Source organism: Anas acuta, chromosome 1 (genome assembly GCF_963932015.1).
Source record: "Anas acuta chromosome 1, bAnaAcu1.1, whole genome shotgun sequence".
Classification (NCBI taxonomy): Eukaryota; Metazoa; Chordata; class Aves; order Anseriformes; family Anatidae; genus Anas; species Anas acuta.
In genome coordinates, this window is record NC_088979.1 from 8,685,926 (window position 1) to 8,698,076 (window position 12,151).

Sequence of the window (12,151 nt, forward strand, 5' to 3'; positions counted from 1 at the left end):
GCTTTACTTCTCCCCCTCCTCATCTAAAGGAGGGGGAGTGAGAGAGCGGTTGTGGGGTTTAGCTGCCCAGTACGGTAAAACCACCACACTTCCTGAATACAGCTGGGAGTCAAACTAATTGGCAGTCTGCAGTGAGGCAATTAGCCACAGGATGAAGTAAGATGGAGACAAAGACCTAACATTATGTATGCATCATTACTTGGCTATATGCTTTGTTTTGTGTGAGTGAAACTGCTATCAGAGTATTAAGATATTTTAAGTATTAAGATGTGTTAAAACACAAATACACAATGCAAAGATTAAATTCACCTGAGGGGCGGAAAAACACTGAACCCTCCATTCTCATTCTGTAGGCAAAACTGGCAATCTAAGTAGGATAAAGACACTACATTTTAAAAAGGTGTCTTTGTACTACAAACTTTATACTTGATAAGCTAGTACTAAAGCAGGAACTGAGGGAGTTCCTCATCTCTCTTGCACAGTAAAAAACAAAATAACTCCATTTACTTAAATTATATTATTCTGTTTTAATTCTGAGGTAGGAATCTGATCCATCTCCATTGCATTTGCATCATAGTCATTATACAAAGAGTGTTAAATAACTTTTACTTGGGTTTATGCTGGCAGTAACATAACAGGGGCTGCAGCAAACATTCAAAGAGTAACTTTATTTTATAAATGTAAAAATGTACTGGTGCTACTCAGTGTGACAGACTGAAGGATTTGAAAATGTCATAAGATTGAAAATATTTTCACTTTATCAGCAATGTTCACTCATAATTTTTCTCTGGTCTTTGGGGAATCACACTACAGTCATTTGCAATGAGATCAAGCACAGCCCTTGCTGCTCAGAGACTGGGCAGAAGAGAGATTGGACTTGTTACCCTGAATCATGTAGATTCAGCAGAACAAATCTTCCAGAGGAAAATGGAATCTCAAATTGAGACCACTTCCAAAGGCTTAAAGGAAAATATTTTTTGACCACAGAATTTTTTGTAGGAAGTAAGGAAGTATCATTGCTATTCAGGCTTCAATTGCTTTGGCTTTTCAGGAATCATATTACCATTTATTAGTAATTGTTTTTTATTTAGCATACAAAAAGGTTTACATTTCACATTTTTTTTTCATGTACGGCATGTGGAGAGACTCATATCTACCAATTTATCTTTATCGATGATCTGGATGAGGGTATCGAGTGCATCCTCAGTAGGTTTGCAGATGACACCAAGTTAGGTGCGTGTGTTGATCTGCTTGAGGGTAGGAAGGCTCTGCAGGAGGATCTGGATAGGCTGAACTGATGGGCTGAGGTCAACTGCATGAAGTTCAACAAGGCCAAGTGCCAGGTCCTGCACCTGGGATGCAACAACCCCAAGCAGAGCTACAGGCTGGGAGATGAGTGGTTGGAAAGCTTCCAGGTGGAGAAGGACCTGGGAGTGATGGTGGACAGTTGGCTGAATATGAGCCAGCATTGTGCTCAGGTGGCCAAGAAGGCCAACGGCATCCTGGCTTGTATAAGAAGCAGTGTGGCCAGCAGGGCTAGGGAGGTGATCGTCCCCCTGTACTCTGTTCTTGTGAGGCTGCACCTCGAGTACTGTGTTCAGTTTTGGGCCCCTCGCTACAAGAAAGACATTGAGGTGCTCGAGCGAGTCCAGGGAAAGGCAACAAAGTTGGTGAGGGATCTGGAGAACAAGTCTTACGGGGAGCTGGGCTGGGGGAGCTGGGTTTGTTCAGCCTGGAGAAAAGGAGGCTCAGGGGCGACCTTATCGCTCTCTACAGGCACATTAAAGGAGTCTGTAGCGAGGTGGGGGTTAGTCTATTCTTGCATGTGCCAGGGGAGTTTTAGGTTGGATATTAGGAAGAACTTCTTTACTGAAAGGGGTGTTAGGCATTGAAATGGGCTGCCCAGAGAGGTGGCGGAGTCACCATCCCTGGAGGTTTTTAAAAGACGTTTAGATGTTGAACTTGGTGATATGGTTTAGTGGGGGACTTGTTAGTGTTAGGTCAGAGGTTGGACTCTTCAGGATGATCTTGAGGTCTCTTCCAACCTAGACAATTCTGTGATTCTGTGATATTGTCTAACATTCTTTTTCTCCTTTCATTTCCACCAAGCCCTATTCTCATTGTCCTTAAACATGTTTACTTTGAAATCCTTGCTCAAAACAGTGATATTAAGACCAACCATTCTGTTGAATCATGTCTATCAGACTGGGGCTAAGTTAATCTTTAAAGGTACTGTGTGCTCACAGTTCCTGATGAGGCATTTCTGTCTGAGTGCATGCACAGACATTTTTAACATCTGTCTGAGTTTGCCTGTACTGCATAGCTGAATGCATGACAGCCTCTCAGAGCTAGAAACTTACCATTTCTTCATTACCATACTGTATTTTTGCTGTGCTGTGAGAAAGAATTTTACTTATCACATTAAAAATGCAAGAAACAATTAAACAACAAGTAGTTCTCCCATCAATTTTAATCAATGAATGCTGCAAAGTCCTTTTCAAACATGTTAGATTGGTATTCATCACTCTGTTGTCAAGGACAGAGGCTCCTGCTGTTATGTGCTAGCTCCTGACACTTGCAAGATCTGCACTGAGCCTGAGTGTTGGGTGGCTGTCAGGTGTAATTAATGTCAGTCTCAGTCAGGAATTCTACTTTCAAGTCACAGTCCTCAGCCAGACACACCGATGTGCTATACAAGGTTGAATGTAGAGTATATTCATGGAATATACTTAATACAGGATATGTCAGCTTACAAAACAAAATAAAATTGAGAAATTTCTATTTTAAAATGTCAAATTTTGCCCATGGAAACAAATGAAATCATATAAGGATTGGAGACTTTTGGGAAAAAAAGTCTTCATCTGTAGAGGATAATGAAAATGAGATAAAATCCAAATGGGCATTGGAGAAAATACAACACTCATTGCTGAAGTTGTGCAAATCAGTTGGCAATATACCACAACTCATTATTGTGAACTCTCTAAATGGAGCTAGTACAAGTCTTTAAGTGACAGAAATAAAGCATGCGTCAATTTTTTTTAAGCAAGAGGAGAAATGTGAAACCAGGATCTTTAGCAAAGAGTTAATAGCTGGCTAATGCGTGTTCATGAAGAACTAAACTAGAGAAAGAGTTTCAGTAGCACTTCAAAGTCATGAACCTCATACCTTGTGGGAATGGGTGTCTGCAGTTGCTATTAAACAGAATTTCATTCCTAATAACTGCAACCTTGTTTAATTTCTATTCTAATCAAACCATACATTTAAATTTGTGACTGCATACAATATGTTTAAAACCTTCCATGGTATTTCAGTTTGGACAGTATTGCAGGAAAGGAACAGAATATTGTAACAATTAAATCTACTTAACTTTATGACATCAAATGAGCAGAACAGAGGTTTTGCAAATCTTCTGTACAGTAATTGCGTGCTAATGCTGAGAGCATGCACAGAGGCCTCTCAGACTGGAAGATATCAGCAGGCCTATGAAATCAACAAGAAAACTGGGCCAATATGGAGAGGCTTTGGGTGCTCCATTCCTGTAGGTGTTCTAGAGCAGGTTAGATGAGTCTCTGAGCAGCCTGATCTAGTGGGTGGCATCTTTATCTATGGCAGGGGAGTTGGAACTAGATGATCTTTAAAGTCCCCTCCAACCCAAGCCATTCCATGATCTATGATCCATTTTCTATGACCAAAGCAAACATTTTCATTGCATCAAGCTTCAGGTTCCCACTTAGCTGCATAGAAACATGGAATAATATAGGTGGAAAGTGACTTCTGCATCTCTTTAAGTCCTGCTGCCTCCCCAAATCAGGTTTAATTTCAAAACTGGAGGAGCATGCTCACTGTCTTATCTAGAAAAATTTTGAAAATCTTTAAGATTGATAATTCCACTGTCTCACTGAAATTTTCCTTGTTGGAAGTGGTGTCCGTTGCTCCTTGTCTTTCATTGTGCACTTGGGAGAAAATTCTAGTTCCATCTTCTTTATTACCTACCTTAAGTCCATTTAGGATACATTCAGGAATCATCTCCTGAATTATTCCACAGAGTAATGCTCTCTCTAGTCATGCAAAAAACATGTATCTCATCTTGAATCAAACATGGAGTGAAAATAATTAAGGGTGGTTCTCACTGCCAGATCCAATGAAAACTACTTTAGGTTTAGGAAATGTCACATAAAATGATAATTGTTAAAGTAGTTAAATATGCTTTTATTGCTGGGGCTCTCTAGCTCAAATGGGAATACATCCAAAACCCAGAGTTGTGGTGTGCTTCTGTTTTACAGGAAACTCCTCCAGCTGGAGGATATGTATAACTAGAGTGATTGTTTTCTACAAATTCACCATAATAAACCATTCATTTGTCACATATATTAAACCTCCATACTATGAGGACAACCAGAATGTTTCCTAAGTTCAGGCCAAATTTACTAGATGGTTACAGCTAAAATACAATAGAGCAGAGCTTGTGTGTGTGTGTGACACTTGTAATAAAATTCAAGAAAATATGGAAACAGATTGGTGCATTGCTCACTTTTATTTCTATCCAGATATCAGTACAGAAAAAGTATGAGAAAGTCATGCTCAAATCTCCGATCATGCTAAGGAAAACTGAACACTTCTCTCCCATTTACCAGAAGACAACTCCAAATGGAAATATCAGAGAACCAGACACCTACGTTACTCCCCACTTGACAAATTTTGTTCGTTAACATGTCTAATTATTTTTTTATTATTATTTATTTACTAATTTTCCCTAGGAGAATATCCATGGACCTGGATGCCCATGGATTTTCCAGGATTACTGTCATTTGTACCAGAGCTCAAGTCTGAGCTTGAGTTGAGAATATTGCACCTCATCCCAGTGAGCCATCCTGAACTCCTTATTGGTAAAGATGCTCATTAATGATATGGCTTGCAGGGAAATGAAACATGCAGGGGACAAAAAACTTTCTACCGTAGCACCGTAGGAAAAAAGCATGAAGAGATAAGTCTCGCCAATCTCAAAGAGTTTTAAAACTCTTTTAAGAAACCCAGACAACTCCATTTGCAGGTATTGTCTAGTAACATCTCAGTCATTGCTAATCCTTTCAGGTTTAGTGACTTACTGGGGCTTCAGACAGATTACATGGATTTTATTAACTGTTCAGTCCAAACTACAACAGAAATAACAAGGTGGAATGTTATATTCAAAAAAAATTCACCCAGTTATTCACAAAGCTGCTGTTAAACAGATGTAATTAACAGTCATGGCATCATATTCAGAAAGTATTTAGAAGTCGTATATGATATGTATGTGCACAGGCACATCTATATATAATTGCTTTATACTTTAAAATAATATTACAAGTACTGCATTTTCTTACCTTGTGAATAGCTTCAGAACCTTTTTCCAACCTTGACTGTAAGTTTTTCCTGTACTTTTTCTCTAATGATTTTCCACAGGTCTCCATGCCTGCAGAAGACTAATGCGAGTCTCCCACTAAGCTGCATCATGACTGTGGGATTTACTGAACTCCTGATTATTGGTGCCCTGCTCTCAGGCAATAATGTCTCCAATATTTTCTGTCATTCCCAGAATTACAGAATGGACGAGGTTGGAAGGAACCTCTGAAGATCACCTAGTCCAATCCCCATACCAAGCAGGATAACCTAGAGCACATTGTGCAGGATGACATCCAGGAAGGTTTTGAATATCTTCAGAGGAGAAGACTCCACAACTTCTCTGGGCAGCTCTATCATCCTTACAGTAAAGTAGTCCCTCATATTGAGCCAGAACCTCCTGTGCTTCAGTTTGTGCCAGTTGCCTCTGGTCCTCTTGCTGGGCACAACTGAAAAGAGATCAGCTCCATCGTCTTGACATCCTCCCCTCAGATATTTATACACATTGATGAGGTCTCCCCTCAGCCTTCTCTTTTCCAGGCTAAACAGGCCTAGGATACCATTGGCCTTCTTGGCCACCAGGGCACATTGCTTGCTCATGGTAATTCTGCTGTCCACCAGGATTCCCAGGTCTCTCTCTACAGAGCTGCTGTCCACCAGGTCAGCCCCAACTCCACAGATTTCTATAAAATATGCTCATAAAGCATGAGCAACAATCTCAAAGATCTATATTTCCCACTCCTATTAAAGGTTACCTAGAAACATCTGCAGCACAATAGCAGTAAACTTTCATATATCCAAGAACACTAGCCATAAAGTGCTCCATTGTGCCAATTAAATGCAGTAAGAATTCTGCACAGGGGAACACTTTATTGCTTCATTATTGGTTTTATATCATGTTAAATCCTGCTCACTGCAGAAACAAACATCCAAACAAATATTTAAAAAGCTACATGGGGAAGTGTAGCAGAAGTTAATCTGCTGCTGGAACCTTTAATATGTGTGACACCACATATGGCATATCTGTGTCCAGGGTACAATAAAATATTTTCAAAATCACAAAGAAAACAGTATATATGCCTTTTTAATAAATGCTGTTATACATAACAGGAAGTGATTTGGCTGATAGAGTGGGCTGACTGAAGGAGTAGTAACGTGCTGGTGGTACACATATTGCAGTGATAATTTAGGAGCATAATAAACCTAGAAAAACACAATTCTTTGTTATAAAAACAAAACAAAATAAAAACAGTTATGTGGGGGGATTAAAGATTATCTCATCTCTAGTTAGATAAAGATGATCTCTAGTTGAATAAATAATTTTGCCAGCATTGTCTTTCTTCACCATCCCTTCAGACTGAAAAATCTAGGTAGCAGTTTCCTTTGGTATTAAGAAGATCTGGTATTTGAGACAAAGTGTAAATGTTTCAAATCTTAATCTTCCTTTACCAGTCTACCATGAAAGCAACCATAAGAGACATAGTTTTAATTCAAACTCATAAAGTGCTACAAAGAAATTTTAGTGTTTCTAGAGTAATTTATACCTAAGAGTTATGTGCTGTTAAGCTATTTTTTACTTTTTTGATGACACTACTTTCAGTCTCAGGAAAGATATATCATTTTGCTCCCCTCTATATTTTCTACCTTTCAGATCTCTTTTTGCAATTGACTGTAATGTATTCAAATTATTCAGCTGAGACATTAATAACAATAAGAGACGGTGAAGAATACAGAGGTGGATAGAACAGGTAACCTTCCTTTATAAGAGCTTCTCTTCCTTAACTGTTACAAGAGAAAAGACACTAACAGGAAAGAAACCTATGTCAGATGTTCCAACATGTTATTCATCCTGAACTGTTCTTTTCTAGGTAAGTTTAGCCCACAAGTGGGACAAGCTACAGCTCAAAAGAGCAGCTTCCTATTCTTGGCAGCAAGGATGTGACAATACCCCATCTTTCCTAATTATCCCTAGCAACTTTGTTGAATGGATGAAATTCAGTTCAAGAGGGAAAAGCAGGTAGAAAAATGCAATTAAGATATTAACAATGCATGGTGGAAAGCAACCAAATTGTCTGTCTCTGTATAACATCTCTATGCTTTCTGCTTTGTAATAAAAGTAATTTGTTCAGAAATATGTAAAGGCACTTCATTAGAAGAATATCTGTTTTAGAATTATATCACTGATTTCTGGAGGTATTCAAAAGACATGTAGAGGTGGTATTTAGGGACACGGTTTAGTGGTACCTCTGGCAATGCTAGGTTAACAGTTGTTTTTATGATCTTGGGGGTCTTTTCCAACCTAAACGATTCTGTGATTTCAGAATACGGTGGCCACTTGAAGGCTATTCCAAACTAGCTGTGGTATAATATCTAGCAAGCCTAGATAAATTCTTGATGATGATAAGCTCATAATAACATGTGATACCATGAAGTAGTGCATAATCTTATTGAACTATGTTTCATCATGTTTATCTTACTATTTCTTTCCCACAGCTAAATCTAAACTAGCAAAGTTTTATGAGTCCATTTATTACTAGTTGCAACAGCCACTTTTTAGAGACATGCTTAAAAAGAATTAGAGTCATAGAATCATAGTATTATAGAATGGTTTAGGTTGGAAGAGACCTTAAAGATCATTTAATTACAACCTCCCTGCCATGGGCAGGGACACCTCCCACCAGACCAGGTTGCCCAAAGCCTCATCCAGCCTTGAACACCAAGGATACAGCATCCACAGCTTCTGTGGACAGCCTGTGCCGGTGCCTCACCTCTTTCACAATAAAGAGTATCCTCCTAATATCTAATCTAAACTTTTTAAACTCTTTTAGTTTAAAGTAAATCCCTCTTGTCCTATCACTGTATCCCCTGACAAAGAGTCCGTCCCCAGCTTTCCTGTAGCCCCCTTTAGGTACTGGAAGGCCACTGTGAGGTCTCCCCTGAGCCTTCTCTTCTCCAGGCTGAACATCCCCAGGTCCCTCAGCCTGCCTTTGTAGGAGAGGTTCTCCAGACTTTGATCATTCTCATCGCCCTTCTCTAGACTTGTTCTAATACTTCCATGTCCTCCTTGTGCTGGGGGTCCCAAAGCTGAACACAGGGCTCCATGTGGGGTCTCATGAGAACAAAGAAGAGGAGAACAGTCCCCTCCCTCATTCTGCTGGCCACACTGCTTTTGATATAACTCAGGATACAGCTGACTTTCTGGGCTGCAAGCAGACACTGCCAGCTCATTGAGCTTCTCATCAGCCAACACAACCAAGTCTTTCTCCTCTTGTCAAAAACCTATAGTGTTAAAAGATCCCAAAGGCTTATAAGAGAGAACAAGAAATGGAACAAACACCAGAAGTATACACTGAGAAATGAAGAGTCTCAAAGTAGAAATCCAAAAGAGTATTCCATTTCAGGTCAGGATGGGGGGCAGAAGGATGAGCAGCATCAGCAAACATCCTGTATAGCAGTCCTGATCTAGAAACACAGATTCAATCATGTATTTCCTTTTACTAAACAAGCAGAATATGTATCATACCACTAGAGCATTTGGAGGTGATCCATTGCAGAATTAGAAGAGAAGGGGCAAGAAGGAAATATATGTTATAACAAAGCAATAAGACAGCAAGCAGTTCTTGCTCCTGATCATTTAACATTTAATCCTTGCTTAATCCTTCCACTCACAACTGTAAGATAAAAACAGATCTCCTCTTCTGGATATGTAACCTTTTAACTTAGTGGACAGGTGTCAGTGTTCCCTTCCTCTTGGAAGGGTTTCAGTGTTCCTTTTCCTCTTGGAGGAAAATTTCTGTATGGCCTCTGAATCCCAGTTATCTCTTGATAATTACAAAATTACAGAATTGTCTAGGTTGGAAGAGACCTCAAGATCATCCTGAAGAGTCCAACCTCTGACCTAACACTAACAGTCCCCACTAAACCATATCACTAAGTTCAACATCTAAACGTCTTTTAAAGACCTCCAGGGATGGTGACTCTGCCACCTCTCTGGGCAGCCCATTTCAATGCCTAACACCCCTTTCAGTAAAGAAGTTCTTCCTAATATCCAACCTAAAACTCCCCTGGCACATGCAAGAATAGACTAACCCCCACCTCGCTACAGACTCCTTTAATGTGCCTGTAGAGAGCGATAAGGTCGCCCCTGAGCCTCCTTTTCTCCAGGCTGAACAAACCCAGCTCCCCCAGCCCAGCTCCCCGTAAGACTTGTTCTCCAGATCCCTCACCAACTTTGTTGCCTTTCCCTGGACTCGCTCGAGCACCTCAATGTCTTTCTTGTAGCGAGGGGCCCAAAACTGAACACAGTACTCAAGGTGCAGCCTCACAAGAACAGAGTACAGGGGGACAATCACTTCCCTAGCCCTGCTGGCCACACTGCTTCTTATACAAGCCAGGATGCCGTTGGCCTTCTTGGCCACCTGAGCACACTGCTGGCTCATATTCAGCCGACTATCCACCAATACTCCCAGGTCCTTCTCCACCTGGAAGCTTTCCAACCACTCATCTCCCAGCCTGTAGCTCTGCTTGGGGTTGTTGCATCCCAGGTGCAGGACCTGGCACTTGGCCTTGTTGAACTTCATGCAGTTGACCTCAGCCCATCAGTTCAGCCTATCCAGATCCTCCTGCAGAGCCTTCCTACCCTCAAGCAGATCAACACACGCACCTAACTTGGTGTCATCTGCAAACCTACTGAGGATGCACTCGATACCCTCATCCAGATCATCGATAAAGATAAATTGGTAGATATGAGTCTCTCCACATGCCGTACATGAGAAAAAACTGTGAAATGTAAACCTTTTTGTATGCTAAATAAAAAACAATTACTAGTAATGGTAATATGATTGGTAATATGATTGTTGCCTACAACAATCGCCCTTCTTTCTTTCTTGTTGGAGGCAGTCCTGAGGCGTGGAGTTGTCTTCCTCGCCCTAGGTATCCTCCTGGGTAGACTTTCTATCTCATCCTCACCTACCGGTCTCTCAAGCTCCAGGGCCTCAAATCTGTTGTGAACTGAATGTTACTACAACATTTCACTCAAGACTGCACCCAGTATCCACCCAAACTCAAATATAATATGCCCACAAGAAGGTTCTTGGAGCAGTGTCAGAACCCAGAAATAGATCTCAAAACAATTGTATTTCTTGCAATCCTTCCTCTTGCAACTCTGAGGAAATACAGTACAGGAGCAAAGCATATTCATTTCATACTGTCTGGGTAAAACTTGCAGTGAGCATAGGAGTGAGCCAAACTCAATGAAGTTGTGTGTCCTAGAAACATGGTTCTTGGATGCCAAAATATCCCTTCCTAGGAGAAAAAGGTGTGAAAACAGAAAGAGATTCCTTTAAGACCTTATCCTAAACAGACATGAACATTATTATGTCATATACAGAGACTTCTCTTCCAGCTCAGTTGTCTGCTATTCATGACCTGGTGGGAGCTGGACACAGCAAGATGTAGGTGGGTGGATCTAGCCCCAGAGGTAGACAATGAGGCAGCCACACATTTTCCAGTTTAACAAGGACAGAAAAAAAAATGTTATGAAAAAATCTTATGAAATAATCGATATGATGGATGTAATGAAAAAGCCTTAAAAAAAAAAAAAAAAAAAAAAAAAAAAAACAAAACAATATTTCTTGCTGCTATGGCACAATGGGAGTTAAAAATCAGCATCTTTATTTAGCTTGGTAGACTGTTTATAGTGTCAGCATTTCAAGATGCTTCTGCCACCATGACTTTTACTTTACTAAGAAAACCATTACATTTTACATCAGTGAGTTAGATTGTTCACTTACCTAGGTGCAGATTTTCTTCTAGAAAGACATTTCATAACCTTTCTGCTTCGCTGAAAGCAAGAAACATGCATAAAAAGATACTTTATTATCAGAAAATGCATGGAACTAACATTTAATGCCATTCTTAGGATTCTGTAGGAAGAATAATAAAGCCAGATAATTTTAGAGTATTATTAATCACCTGCAAAACCAGTAAGAAGTCTCAAAGACCATTTTAGCTAACGTGCTGCATTATTCCTTTTCTTTCAGATTTATCTGTGAGAATAGTTCCAATACTTTTTGAAACCTTCACTACATCAAGCAAGAAGAATTCTTTATCTTAAAAGACACATATAATTGAGATAAGGACCAAGAATAAAGTAATGTGTAAGATTACTTCAGTCACACTTGTGTGGCCTCATACTTCATGTACAGTCTGTAATTATATTGAAAACCCTTTGATGCAAGATGTGTAACTTTTAATTAACAACTTTTAGCATTACTTCCATTACATGTAGTAAAATAATAGGGCTGATTTTATCCCAATATAGCAGGCTGTTGGTCCACCTACAGAATAATTCTGTTGTATTAGTGTAAAAGGAAGTCTGGGGGCACTGAAATATTAACAGATCCATGAGCTTTGAAGTTATGCTGAGAGAGAAATTCTTGAAATTATTCTAAAGAAAACAGTACTTTTGCTATATCTTTCTAATTCACTTACACAACACCTTGTCTAAAAAGTCTATACACTGTGTTTCAATACAAAACAAACATTTTCATGACGCAGTGTAGTGATAGAGGGGTGGTTTCCACTAGTTATAACATAACACTTTATAAATCCCCTCTTAAAGAGAGTTTTTTTTTTTGTTGTTGTTTGTTTGTTTGTTTTTGTGGACATCTTGGTAGGCAGAATGTTTAATATTGGAGAAGCCACAAAGCAGGAAAATGCTAAGTATGAGCCAAGAAGTGGTATTGAAAAAGTGGGATAAACTGTGTGAAGT

At 39.7% G+C, this 12,151-nt stretch overlaps 1 long non-coding RNA gene across 1 annotated transcript in view; it reads left to right on the plus strand.

Annotated features, from left to right (window-relative positions):
- Window positions 1–11,884, plus strand: part of LOC137848652 (uncharacterized) — a 174,144-nt gene extending 162,260 nt beyond the window's left edge. Inside the window, exon 4 of the long non-coding RNA XR_011091473.1 lies at window positions 11,421–11,884. This is a non-coding gene — a long non-coding RNA (uncharacterized lncRNA). The remainder of the gene's footprint in view (window positions 1–11,420) is intronic.
- The last annotated feature ends 267 nt before the right edge of the window (window positions 11,885–12,151 follow it).